The sequence below is a fragment of the Thunnus albacares genome, chromosome 19 (assembly GCF_914725855.1).
Source record: "Thunnus albacares chromosome 19, fThuAlb1.1, whole genome shotgun sequence".
In the NCBI taxonomy this organism is placed as follows: Eukaryota; Metazoa; Chordata; class Actinopteri; order Scombriformes; family Scombridae; genus Thunnus; species Thunnus albacares.
Window position 1 is genome coordinate 22932601 of NC_058124.1, and position 14015 is coordinate 22946615.

General features: G+C 40.0%; 1 protein-coding gene across 11 annotated transcripts in view; it reads left to right on the forward strand.

Moving 5' to 3' along the window:
* The first annotated feature begins 2625 nt into the window (after positions 1-2625).
* macf1a (microtubule actin crosslinking factor 1a) overlaps positions 2626-14015 on the forward strand; it is a 243463-nt gene continuing 232073 nt past the window's right edge. For all 11 annotated transcript variants that reach the window (XM_044335220.1, XM_044335221.1, XM_044335226.1 and 8 more), the window contains exon 1: positions 2626-3182. The gene's annotated coding sequence lies outside the window, so the exon portion shown is untranslated. The remainder of the gene's footprint in view (positions 3183-14015) is intronic.

Below are 14015 nucleotides of genomic sequence, written 5' to 3' on the forward strand. Positions count from 1 at the left end.
TTCCACAACCTAAATGTCACGTCTTAAAATCTGATCCATTAAACTAAACACTGAGGTATTTGAGTTTGTGTGTGTGTGTGTGTGTGTGTGTGTGTGTGTGTGTGCTGATGTGTCAATGAGTAAGTTTTCCCATAAGTTTATGTCTGAAGGCAGTCGCCTCATTGTCCTCTTCAAATCTTAATTGGCTTTATTAAATTGAAACTTAGAGATAATTGTGGCTGCATTGCAGAACATTATACAATATTAACTGTAAATCTATGACTCACATTATCACATGGTTTCAATTGGGTAAATTAAGTTTTGTCTGGGTTCACAGCCTTTTTCAATCTGGCCAAAAGATCATTACTGACCGCTAGATACATGTCAGGGCATGCAACTTTTCATACTGCAGGATAATCAATGCAGCGTTGTTCAATAATTAACAGATAACGAAACAATCGGCAGTGAAAGTAGTGAACTTTACCCCTTCTTTATCGTCACTGCAGCCAACAGTTCATGTAGCCGGTCAGACCATTAGCTGCTGTTTGACTAAAGCGGAAGCAAAACAGATAATCCTGCAGTACTTTCTCTTTCTCTGCTCTCTGCGATGGTTGGAGGATGAGAGATGCAGAGACTCGGGATTATCCTGCAACAGAGCCCAGACACCGATGACCCCAACACAACCCCCAACATACACGCAGCTTTTCCTCCAGTGATACCCGTTTGACCCAGTGCCTTCATCAACCTGAGTGCCAGACAGGCTTGCAAAAGACACATCAACTAATATAAGAACATTTCACATTAAACATTAAACGTGAAACGTGATAAACATCTCTTCTCCAATCAGACTCTGAGGTGTTTTCTGCACGCCAGACTTCTGGTTCCATAATGTCACGTGACCTGAAGCTCATTTACTTTCTTTTGTCGCAAGAGACGTAAAGAATAAAAGCTACTTAATGCCTCAATGACGCAGACAAACAAAAACCTCTCTGTAGTGGAAATTACTGCACACATATTGTACTTGTACTCTGCTCTTACTTGTTACTCTTACAAATGATGATCTTAAAACAAATTTCCAAATGGTTAAATGAGAGAAAGTTTTACACAATCATGGTTATTAACTCATAATATAAATAGTATAAATAGTTCCACTTCAGTATGTCAGTATATTGAATATATATTTCTCTTCATAATACAAATATTATGAAAAGAACTGAGCTGAATCTGGGCTCAGTTAAATCATCTTACACATTACAAAAGCATGAAAAGACAACTGAAGCCAGAAAAACCTCTATTAAGTGGTAGCACATGTCAAATGTCACATGTGACATGTCAAAATGTCTATAAAAAGGTTAATATCGACTCTCTTTTAGCTCTGCTTTGGTCTCCACCAACTACTGAAGGCTAATGTCTGGCTCTGCAGCTAAATGCTCCACTATCTTCACCAGCTAGTAGCTAACCTGAAATATTACATAAATGTTTTTGATCTTGGCTAACATGGAAATAGTTTTATTTGTATTGATAGAAGCAAAATGTGACAAACTGTAATGAAAACAGACTTATCGAATAAATCACGACGTACAAGAAACATGTGACTTAAATGTCTTACTGAAGAGACGAAACCATCACATCTGTGTGGAGCGATGAAGAGACTGTAATACTCCTCAAAGTAATGAAGGAAACAGACATAAATATAATGTTTTCTACATTGTTTTTCACTGATTGAGGTTTTGACTGGCGCCTTCTTATTCTGCAGTGGCCACCAGCTGTTTATCTCAACAACCCAACTTCACCTACTAATATAAAGCCAGTGGATTGAATTTTCTTTTGCTGAGTTTCTGGCAAGATTGCACTACATTTGGATGGAAACCCTTGCTAGTGTAGCTGTGGGTCGTAAAACCAAACAATGAGATTAAAGATGCAAAAACACTGATAAAGCTAAGAGGAACTGTGGAGTCGGGTGATTTCCCGTGGGTTTACTCACTATGTGCGACACATTTTTTCCACTGTTAATAAAAGCAGCTTTAAAGAAAGGACAGGTGGGCGTTGAGATCCAGGAGGCCCCAGTCTTTGCTTCACCCAGGGCCCCAAAATCACTAAACTCCACCCTGTGTTTGCCCTGTATCCAACCTATCATCAATTGTTTGGTGTGTAAATATCAAAGACAGGAGGAATAATACAATTTACACTTAAAATGACAAATGTATTAACATGCACACAAGGAGCTCGGTACACCCTTGGTAGTCTGGGACTCTGGTTAAATGTGTAAGTCAGCCCGAACTGGGCAGATCATCTCCCTGCTGATTGGGAGCGGCTCCCCTCTCTATCTCTCCAGCTGTAATCAATTACTTTTTTAGCTACTCCCTCTCCTCCTCCAGCTGTTTGAGGAAGGGGGAGGAGGATGAGTTGGTGTATGTGTGTGTGTGTGTGTGTGTGTGTGTTGGGGGGGGGGGGGATTATAAAAACCCAGATTAATACTATCTCATGTGATGTGAAAGCGCAGATCAGATCCAGCGCTCCTTCTTTTATGTAATCCTGAAATATATGTGAATGAGCAGCCGCTCCAAATATGCCAATGTGAACGCCCTTTTTTCCCCCCCTTTTCCACTCAAAATTGAGAAAAAGAGTGTGTATGAGTGTGTGAGTCTGAGTGTGCGTCTCGGCCTGCGTTTGGCTGTGCTGCTGAGCCACGGATGACGCAGGAGTGCAACCGAAATTTCAATTTCCGCGACACTTAACACTCTCAATAGACATGGGTTAAGTGTCGGAGCTGTGAAAACTGCCTATTGAAGAGAAAGAGAGAGTGAGTGTGTGTGTTTGTGTGTGTGTCTGTGTGTGTGTGTCTGTGTTGTGGAGAGAGGAGGGCTGGTTGGGGGGGTTTGTTGAAGGCGAGAGGAGAAGAGCGAGAGGAGAGAGGGGGAAAGGAGGAGGAATAGGACAGCCATTACCATTCAGGATCACGTTGCCTGCTGTTCTTCCCAGCCTCATCTCATCTCTGGCTGTGTGTGTGTGTGTGTGTGTGTCGGCTTTTGGAGGAAGCGTGGTGACAGAAACCCCCGATCGGTGGAGCGGAAAACATCCACCCTTTCATCCATCCATCCGTCGCTCCTTCCATCCGGAGGAGAGGGAGCAGCGGCCGGCAGCATCCCCCCGGCCTCCCTCGCTCTGTGCTCGGATTGCAGGACCGCTGCTGCCCGGTGAAGGTAAGCGGCTCCGGAGCTCCTGCGGCCAGCTGGTGTTTTCAACTCTTTACTTAGCAGTGCATGCTGAAATCATCGCTCACACATATTATCAACACCTGTCGAGTCAGGTGATGATATTAATTATTTATCAATACGATTATGGATTATTAGAATGACAACAACCACCTCCAAAATGAATATTATTCTCACTTTAAACCCAAAAGACACACTTCAACATCAATTTAGGGATTATATTTAATTAGGGTTGTAACCTAATCCAACATTTATTGATATTAATATGCTGATCTGGGCATTATAGTGTGTCTCTGCTCGTTTTGCCGTATCAATAACATGTTGATCGTGGCTCTACGTTGACTGACATTCATTAAAAGACGTACTGTATGTGGTTTCACTATAATAATCTAACATAGTGTGTTATTGCCTGAAAACGTCCAATTTCTAACCACACATTGCTCGTGATTTCTCTGAGCTGGAGGGCTGGGCTGGAAATCACCAGCGGCCAGTCAGTCCGAGAGGGTTTCTGGGTCGTGAGAAGGCTGCCGAGGTTCTTCCCACTAATGAGAGACTCAGCAGCAGCAGTATACATAGTCTACAGACTGCACTTCGTCAGCAGTCACAAATGGATAAATGTAATTAGTTGGTGTTATGCCTCCAAGCAGGGCGGTGTGGACAAAGAGCCCCGTGCTTCCAGTCTGCAGCCTGCCTGCCTGCCTGCCTGCGTGCACAACGCGTTTTGGTCTCCATTTCTGATGTCCATTCATGCAAACACCACCCCCCCTCCTCGCGTTCAAAGAGAAAGGGAAAGCTAGGAATGCGTGCACAAAAAAAAAAAAAAGACTGGTGACATACATGCATGTAGCTGCAGTAATAGCTCTATTTCATGTGCACAAACACACACACACACCCCTGAGAGGCTGTCTTTATTGATCTGTGCAATCCCTGCAGCCAATTATATCCAGATTAAAAACCCTCCATCATCACCTCCACCTGCTGTATATATGAATCCCCAGTGGGCTCCATCACTGCAGGCTTTCTGTCTGTCTGTCTGTCTGGAAAACCTCAGTAATATCATGTAAGGTGCAGCCGGAGAGAGAGGGAGAGAGAGATTCAGGGCTTCCCTCCTGCCGCTTTGTACCAGATGGTCAAACTCTTCCATCCAGCCTTATGTTGGACCTTCAGCTAGCAGCCTTACTGTTCTCTCGATCTGACATGAGCCACAAAGAGCCTATTTACACTATACTACATTTCAATTCTGTACTGACTAAATTATACCATTTTTTCCCCCCTGCACAGGCCACAGACACACCCCCTTACTACCGTAGTTATAGAGGTGGAAAGCACCAATGTGTCTCTGATGCTACAGGGATAAAGAGGTGCACTGTTGTTATGTGGCATGTTTGTAATCTAATTTAATCAGAAGTCCCTTTTTTGTGCAAATGACATCATGTTCTTTGAAACAGGGCACTTCTTTCTTTTGTTAATTGAATCAGTTTGTCATCAGAAACAGATAAAGAGGTCATGATTACAGGGGGGAAAGTCTCTTCTTTTGTTTACATGAAGGGCTACAACTATTTGTCAGGTTTATCAGTTCTAGTCTGTAGATTAGTGTAATTAGTGAACAGTGACGTCTTCAAATAGCTTTTTTTTTGTCCGACCAACAGTCTTAAACCAAAAGAAATTTAATTAACAACTATATGAAACTGTGAAAAACTGCAAATCTGCCTATTTGAGAGGACAGAACCAGCAAATGTTTGGTTATTTTTGCTTGATAGATGACTTAAATTGATAATAGAAACCATCAAATAATCTTCTCTTTATTTGCTAATAGACTAATCACTTCAGCATTATCTTCATATTATAAAATCGTCTCGCTTTCCTTTTGTAAAACGCCGAACCGCCACCTCCGTTCTCGCTCTGTCTGTCTGCCGTCTCGCCAAGAGTCCTGGTGTCGGTTTATTCTCCCTGCAGCTGTTTTGTATGCACACAGCATCTTATCATGAGTGAAAGAATAAGAAAAAACACCCAGAGAGACACAGAGATTTCCTATCTCCACTGTGTTTTTCTTTATGGTGTCGCTGAGCTGTAATTATTGATAAGTGTATGTGTGTGTAAGATGACACATGATTGTATTTTTCTAATAAAAGCTCAGCACCACCGACTCCTTTGTGGCTGTTTGCTCCTCTTGTTCTTCACTCTTATCTTGTCCTTGGTGATTTGTTAACCTCTGCACACACACTTTTCTGTCTTTTTTCAGTGTGTCTCTTTTATTCTGTCTCACTCTGCCTCCAGTGTTGCTGCTCTTCTTTCACTCTCACTTTAATTACATCTCACTCTCTGTCCATTCATGCTGAGTAGTGAGTATTATTGCCAGGCCGGTTTGTCTGTGTGTGTGTGTGTGTGTGTGTTTATACAGTATATGCATGCTTTCTGTGTATGGATGTATGTACACGTGTGTGTGTGCGGGGGAGCCGAGTCTCGCCGTTTATTTATCCATTCAGTCAGTGTGTTACTCATCATGGCTTGGAGCTGCGTTTCGAGGGAAGCTGGACATATTGAACTTACAATCTACACTTTTAATGACACATATGTTGCTGCAGTAAATACTAATCTTGGAAAAACACCCTTCAGATATTTTGCCTCGTTCGTCTGGAATAATTTACAGAGTAGACTGAAACTTGATTCACTGATATCGATACAGCAATTCAAAAAATTTGGTTAGAGGTTTTATTGATTTTAGGTGTGACTTTTTATACCTACACCAATGATGCATTTATTGATGTTGTCTATATGAATGTATATTTACATCTCTGCTATTTTATTGTTGTATTTCTATGTTATTACCATAAACATTATTATCATTATCAATATTTTTGCTCTGTACTCAGGTCTTCTTTGCAAATGAGATCTCAATCTCAGTGTGACTTCCTGATTAAATAACGTATATTTTTTTAAATATCTAATGTAACAACTGTGCTTAAAGCAGCTTTGATTTACAGACAGGTGACAGATTAAAGGAAAAAAACCAACATAAAGTGTCTTAGTAAGATGTTGGACCACCAGAACAGCTTCAGTACACCTTGGCATTGATTCTACAAGTCTCTGAACTCTACTGGAGGGATGAACATCATTCTTCCAAAAGATATTCCCTCATTTGGTGTTTTGATGATGGTGGTGGAGAGCGCTGTCTAACACGTCAGTCCAAAATATCCCATAGTGGTTCAACTGGGTTGAGATCTGGTGACTGTGAAGGTCACAGCATATGATTCACATCATTTTCATACTCATTGAACCAGTCAGTGACCCCTCGTGCCCTGTGAATGGGAGTATTGTCATCCTGGAAGAGACCTCTCCCATCAGGATAGAAATGTTTCATCATAGGATAAAGGTGATGACTCAGAACAACTTTGTATTGATTACCAGTGACCCTTCCCTCTAAGGGGACAAGTGGACCCAAACCATACCAGCAAAATGACCCCCAAAGCATAACAGAGCCTACGGATCCCCTCACTGTAGGGGTCAAGCATTCAGACCTGTACCAGTTTTTTTCTTTAATTCGTCACCCGTCTCTATATATTTATATCAACAATGAATCACTTCACTACTTGTATGTGAAAGGGGTCCCTCATAGTGATGAACCCACAGAGAATTATTACATAACTCTTCAGTTCTCCTTGGAACATTTTTGCATCTTTCAGCAAAATGTTTTGGTTTTATTTACTTTATCTGTTGCAGCTTTACTGTTTTGGTTCAGTCTCTTTGCTCTCATTAGTTATGTTTTAGATCCACAGCAGGCAGCTGTTTACACCAAAAAACACATTTAAACACAGTACAGTACCTGCCCAGCACCAATCAGACACAGTTAGCGACTAGCTGTTAAGCGTGGTGGAACATTTAGCAGCTAAAAAGCCAAATACCTCCCACAGGAGTTCATGTGGATCAAAACAAGCTTATTACACAGGTGGCCAGAAACAAGATGCCAAATCAATGATATTGTTGTCACATAACTGCTGGATGTGTAAACAAGTTCGCTAAATCAACTTAAAGGGTGATAATATCAGTTAATGCAGATTCAAAACCTTTATACTGTATGTGATTTAAAAGTTCAAGATAAAGAAACGTGACCCAGGCAAGATTAGAGGATAATAAGATGACAAAGAGAAAAGCATAAAGTAATGTTAGATAATCAAGTTAAAGGAATAGTTTGAAATTTTGGAAAATATACTTATATACTCCTTCATGCTGATAGTCAGATGAGAAGATTGATACCACTTTTATGCCTTTACTGTAAATATGAAGCTACAGTTAGCTATTAGCTTAGCTTAACTTAAAGACTGGAAACAGCTAGCTTGGCTCTGTCAGTTCAAAAGCACACCTACCAGCACCCATGCTGACCAAATATCTTTGATTAGTCCGTACACAGAAACGGAAAAAAAAAAATCCAAATAGGAAAATTGTGGTTTACAGAGAGTTACGTGCTGAAACTGTTTGAGTTAGTAGTAACGAGACGTGGAGACAAAGTCTCTGTGTGCGTCCGAGAAATCTTTTCTGTTTGTGGTCGGATTAAAAACTGAGATGTAATGTTAATTAATGAGCTTTAGAGCTGTTGGAAAGTGTATTTGTTGAACTTTGGAGTGAGTCAAGCTAGCTGTTTCCACTTCCTTCTATTCTTTATGCTAAGCTAGGCTAATCACTTCCGGGTTAAGCGAATACGTGCATTTCCCAAAATGTTGAATCATAAGATTCTGTGACCTGAGTAGGAATTTCGGCTTTAGTACCACTGGAAAGTGTTATGTAATGATCTCGTATATTATTTTTTAGAACTGTTACCAAAAATGGTGCCTTGTTAGAATTCAAATAGTCGCAAATTTTCAGAACTGCAGAATAGCAGAAACTGGGTGCCAATAGTTCTGTTGAACCATAACACCTGACCAGTCAATAGGACCAGTTAGTCCATTTATTGCTGTCACAGAATCTGAAGGGTCACAGATTTTGGTTTAACACCAGTTCTGGATGTACACTGTGTAATAACATCTGTATATCATATAAGTTTTCTGCTCAGGTAGCTCAGCAAGGAGTTTATGATGCAGAATTGAGCATTACATCTGTCGGTTGAGCACGAATGTCAGTGAAACTCCTATCAGTGGCTGTTGGAGTGCAGGAATGCTGCTCTGGAATGACACAAAGACATGCACTGGCAGTTATGGCCGTTACTCTTCAAATGTCTGCTTTTCTCTTTCTCTGTCTCTGTCCTGACCTTCTTTTTGTTTTTTTTCTCTCTCTTCCTCTTTCATACTCCGTTGCCTGGATTTCTAACTGCTACCGCTACATCTCTGTCAAAGTCTCCGTCTGTTTCATGTCACTCCTGCGCTTTTTCTCCTCACACTCAGGCTAAACTGTGGGAGCAAACAGTGTGAATGCAAACCCTGGATTGTGAGTTATAAATCAGGCCAGACAAACATCCAGCATCCCTGCATGGTCTGATTCAGCCACTGCACGCTGTCAGAGGAAGAGGCAGCGGCCAAGATCCCGGCATTTATATGTGTGTGTGTTTGTGTGTGTGTGTGTGTGTGAGTGTGTGTGTAAGAGCTGTTGCATGCTGGCTTGTATACAGTATATCTTCATTTTTGTGTGTTGAATATAAGTCAACGAGTTCAACACTAAGTCTTAGTTGAGTACTTGGCTGACAGAAAAAGTAATCAACAACGGTTTTGATAATAAATTAATCATTTAAGTCATTTATCCAGCAAAAAAATGAAATATTCACCAATTCCAACCTTTCAAATTTGAGGATTTGCTCCTTTTGGCATTTTATAAAATTATAAATTGAATATCTTTACGTTTTTGACTGTTGGACAAAATAAGCAGAAGACATTTTTTCACAATTCTGTTACATAGTACAGATTAAACAATTAATTTAAAAACTAACAAAAGTTTTACCTGAAAATGAAAATAATCACCTAGTCAGTAAAAATAAATAAGGCTGAAACCAGGCGAAGAAATAAGTCTAACTAAAAGACTGAAAAAATAATAATATTAGAGAAAATGATAATAATTTGAGCACTAAAACAAGTAGCTGGTTAGTCAATTAATGGATGGACAGAAAATGAATTAGCTTAAGTAATTTTGTCAATTAAAAATGACCAGAATCTACTTGTACTTGCTTCTAAAATGTGAATGGTCTTCTTTGTTTTCAATAAGTTCGTTTACATGCGCACTAATATCCTTGTTTTGATCATATTAGGGATACGGTGTTTACATGGAAGATGAGAAACCTGGTTATTCATATCCCTGTTTACACAATTCTAACAGTATCCAGGCTTCTAATCATCAGTCGTGTCTCGATTACTCACCGTCTCAGCCGCTATCTTCTGTACCATCGAAGACTGTTCAAAAACCTGGATGAGGTGTTTACGTGAAACAGTATCCTGGTTTCTATTAGAACACTCCAGGTAGCATATCCAGGTTTCTCAGAACTGGGAGAAGGTGTTTACATGGGCAAAACATAACCAGGATACTAGTGCACCAGTAAACTCACTCTATGATAATACACTTAATCTCCTCGCCTGACAAAACAAGCAATTTAAAGACGTCAAGTATAAAAAAAAAACGTCATCTGCATTTTTTAGAGTTTTCTGATATCTTGTAGGCCAATAAAAATAATTTCAGAGAAAACACATTGTCAGGGGTTTCGAAGAAGTGAAAGGAAGTGATCTCACTTTGTCTCACACTCCTTCACCAGTGTTTCTGCTGGTAGTTTTTTTTTTTTTTTTATTTCTTCAGAGGTCTAATTTTCCCCTCACAGAGCTGTAATAACACGGTGTGGCTTTGAAGCTTCCATTCGGGCCCTATTTATAAAACCGCTAGTTGCAGTGGCACTGACTCACTGTGAGCAAGCAGCAGGGAAACTGACTTATACACACACACACACACACACACACACACACACACACACACACACACACACGCAGAAACACAACCACAAGAACCGAGAGACTGAAACACACAACCATACACCAGAGAACCGCAGAGAATTCTGGGAAGGCTTTAACCTCTTCCTAGAAGCGTTGCTGTGGAGACGGGGATTCAGGAAGTGGGGCTTTGCCAGCGGTCTAGCCAGGGGCCAGCAGCGGGAAGAGGAGGAGGAGGAGGAGGAGGAGAAGGAGGAGGAGGAGGAGGAGGAGGATTTTTTGGCAGCACTAACCCAGATGGAAATCCCTGCCGTTGTGTTGGACTCACACATCGGACACAGAAACATTCCCACCCTGTGACCACCGCTCAGGTCACTACACAGTTTAGTCTGCTGCAGCCTCAGGGGGGGAAAAAAGACAGAAGTGCTGTTTCTTTGGCAGCCAGCAGAAGTTAGTCGGTCAGTAAAAACACACGGTTTGTTTGCTTAGAGGAGTTTCTCAGAAGCAGGAGTAACGGTTTTTAATTGTAACTGGATGAATTGTGACACACAGATAAATATTTGGCAATTATCCAACAAAGAAAACCCAAGACAAATACAAATACTCAGAATTATTTCTACTTTGATAATTAAAACCTGTAAGTTCTGATAAGTACCTGTAAGTACGTTCTCTTAATGATTTTGGCATCCATTCAGAGTGATCAACATGCTTCTATTGTCATTAATGTCAGACTTTCTCGCAACCTTTAACCTTTGTGTTGCAGACAAAACATAATAATAATCTGCCTTCTTTCGCTTTGTTTTAAGAAACTGATTATTTGAAATTAGATATGTTTCATCTCAGCAACCTGAGATGTCAAAATCAGGTTGTTTTACGGATTCGTGTTGTTACCTGGAGCTGCTACATCCGAGAGAGTCTCCCTGTTTTTAATCTGAAGACAGTGAAGATAAAGGAGAAGCGAGGAAATCAGTTACTCCTGCAGTTTGGATGCTGAAGAGGGATTTTAGTTTTCTTTGAACTTGTTTACAGTGAGGTCTCCTGCCAGTCGTGATGGAGGATGTTTGTCTTGCCCTGATTATTGTTAAGTTTTGGCTCCTGAAATACAAATTGCCTGCACACTAAGGCTGACCATTTTTGAATGTATGCTGTAGAGTTTCATATTTTTAGTCACATGGCTGACGTGGCTCTAGGACTGGCAGTGTCAGACAGTTGGTCCAGATTTAAATATCTAAACAACTCTTGGATGGACTAATACAAAGTTTGTACAGTCATTCATGGTTCCCAGATGATGGATCCCATTGACTTTGGTGATCCATTGGTTGGTTTTAGTGAAATGTCTCTGCAACTATTGAATTGCCTGCCATTTAATTTGATATATTGGTACATCCATGCCCCCCTCAGAATGACTATAAACAACTTTATGATACCTTAACTTTTCATCTAGTACTTTATCTAATGCTTTGGTTTATTAACCTGCAAATCTAATGGCATTCCCATCAAAATCCCAAATGTTAGCATGCTAACAAGAAAAGTGAGATGGTAAACATGGTAAATGATGATAAACAGCATGTAGCTCAAAGCAACACTGTGCCTGCAGGCTCTCAGAGCTGCTAACATGGCTGCAGACTCTTTGTGTATATTTCCTGTCTTCCACACAGCCTCCATTGATTTCCATAAGCTTTGAATATCAATTAGCGAACTTGCTTTAGTCGTATAATCCAACACACTGAACATTTTGTTTGCTTTTATATTCTGGTAATGCAGTTGTAATTCCAGATTGAATGGAAAAGTTGGTTTTATTTACCTTGTAACTGACACAGATCCCTTTGATAGATTACACAATGCAAGTTTTAAGCATAGTTTACAAAATGATTAGCAGTTAAAGTATATTTAAATTTTATAGTAAAATGTGCTAAAAAGTCTGTGAGTCAAATTAAAACCAAAACACAGCAGACGCTCACCAACCTGCTGAACTGCTGGGACACTTTGTGGAGCTCCAATATTAGAGCCAATAAAGCCAATTCATTTTCACAGGACACTGGTGTGCTGAGGTTGGAGGTATTGATTTACTGATTCTGTGACAGACAGAACAGAGCATCAGATCCCCAGGGTCCACACACACACACACACACACACACACACACACACACACACACACACACACACTGACTCATGCTTACAACACATATTTACTGTTTCACACTTTTCCTCATTATAATCAATATGTATTGAATTTAAACTTAATGACAATAAAGCAGGATTCAAATTAAAGAGACAGAGTCCGTGTAAAGATGGATGAGCAACAGATAGAGTGATGTAAAAGTGGAGAAAGAAGGAAGAGAGAGAAAGAGCAGTGGGTGAAAGTGAGACGAAGAAAGAAAAGAAAGATCTCTCCTGTCTTACTGGCATATTGACTTTCTTTAAAAATAGAAATACTAGAGAAGCTTTGAAATCTTATCTCCTCTCTTTAGTCTTTCCTCATCTCAGCCAAATCTACTGAACAGTTACTGCAAAGAAATTCCTCTTTTCCATCAGAGCGCTGAGCTGTCTTTCCTCAATCACAACTAGCATCATCCATATGATCAATTAATCAGCTCTGAGCTTTTTTTAAAAAACTTTATTGTTAGGCCTTAGTGTGTGTGTGCTTTTATGATGTTTGTGAATGTGTGTCCATGTACTGTATCACTGTATAACTACATAACACAGTACACTGAAGCTTTCAGAAAGTCACTATTTGTGAGCATAATTATCTGGTTTTAATACATCTAAGATATATCTTTTTATGCTAGAAGTTATATTGAGAGTAAAATATTTATTAGGTGTGTAACTTTACACTTTAAAGGAATTGGTGGTAAATTTGAACTTGATTTAGAACAAAATTTTATTATAGAAAACAAGAAGGACCACAGTCACACTCGCAGCTCTGTGATGTTGTGTTTGCTTTGAGCTAAATGGTAGCGTTTAAGTGCTAACATGCTCACAATGACAATTACTGGATGTTTAGCGGTTTATGTTTAACATGTTCACTGTCTTACTTCAGTGTGTTTGTGTGAGCATACTGGAAGTATTTGGTCATAAATCAAAGTATTGGATAAAAAGATAAAAAAGTCAGGTCAGTCATTTCAACAAAGTCTTAAGTATTCATCCTCTGGGGACCTTGGATATCTGTACCAAATTTCATGACAATCCATCCAATAGTTGTTGAGATATTTCACTCTGATCGACCGCTATGCTGCTAGCACGGCTAAAAAATGTACTTAAGGATTTTTAGGGAATTTAGGGAATAGGCCAGTATGCAGATGATTCTCTGAAGAATCCTAATGGACCAACTAGTGGGGAATTTTATAAATCAGGAATATAATAATTATTAATTAATAATCAACAAAAATGTTCATATATTATAGGCTAAGATTTGTTTAGCTAATTCATTTTGGGGTGGAATTTCATTCATGTCTTCTCATCTTAGTTCACACATCATCAGTCCTCCAGCAGGCCTCAGTAATCATCTTCGTGTCTCGTGCTTTCTGCTTTCATCTTTTCCTCAGAGCAGTTGTTTCCTCCTCCAGGCTGCCATCATTGTAGCCTCCTGAACTCTTTAACTGTTGTCTAGACACGACGACTAGTTTAACCCAGTTGTTTCTTCCTCTTCCTCTCTTTCAGTATCCTGATCGCTGCATTATTGTATTACTGTTGTTTCATTGCTGTTACGTTGAAACTTTGCATCATTCATGATGCGTGATCACACTGTAAGGCAGCGATGAATTATACAGCTCCACTTTCTCTAAAGCTCCTTCTTCTCTCTCTCTCCCACAATTCTTCTGCTCCCGTCTTTCCTCCTCCACTCTTTTGACCTTATTTCTTTCCCCTCCCCCTCCTGCTCTACATCCCTCTCTCCACCATCCATCCCTCCTTCTATTCTTCCTCT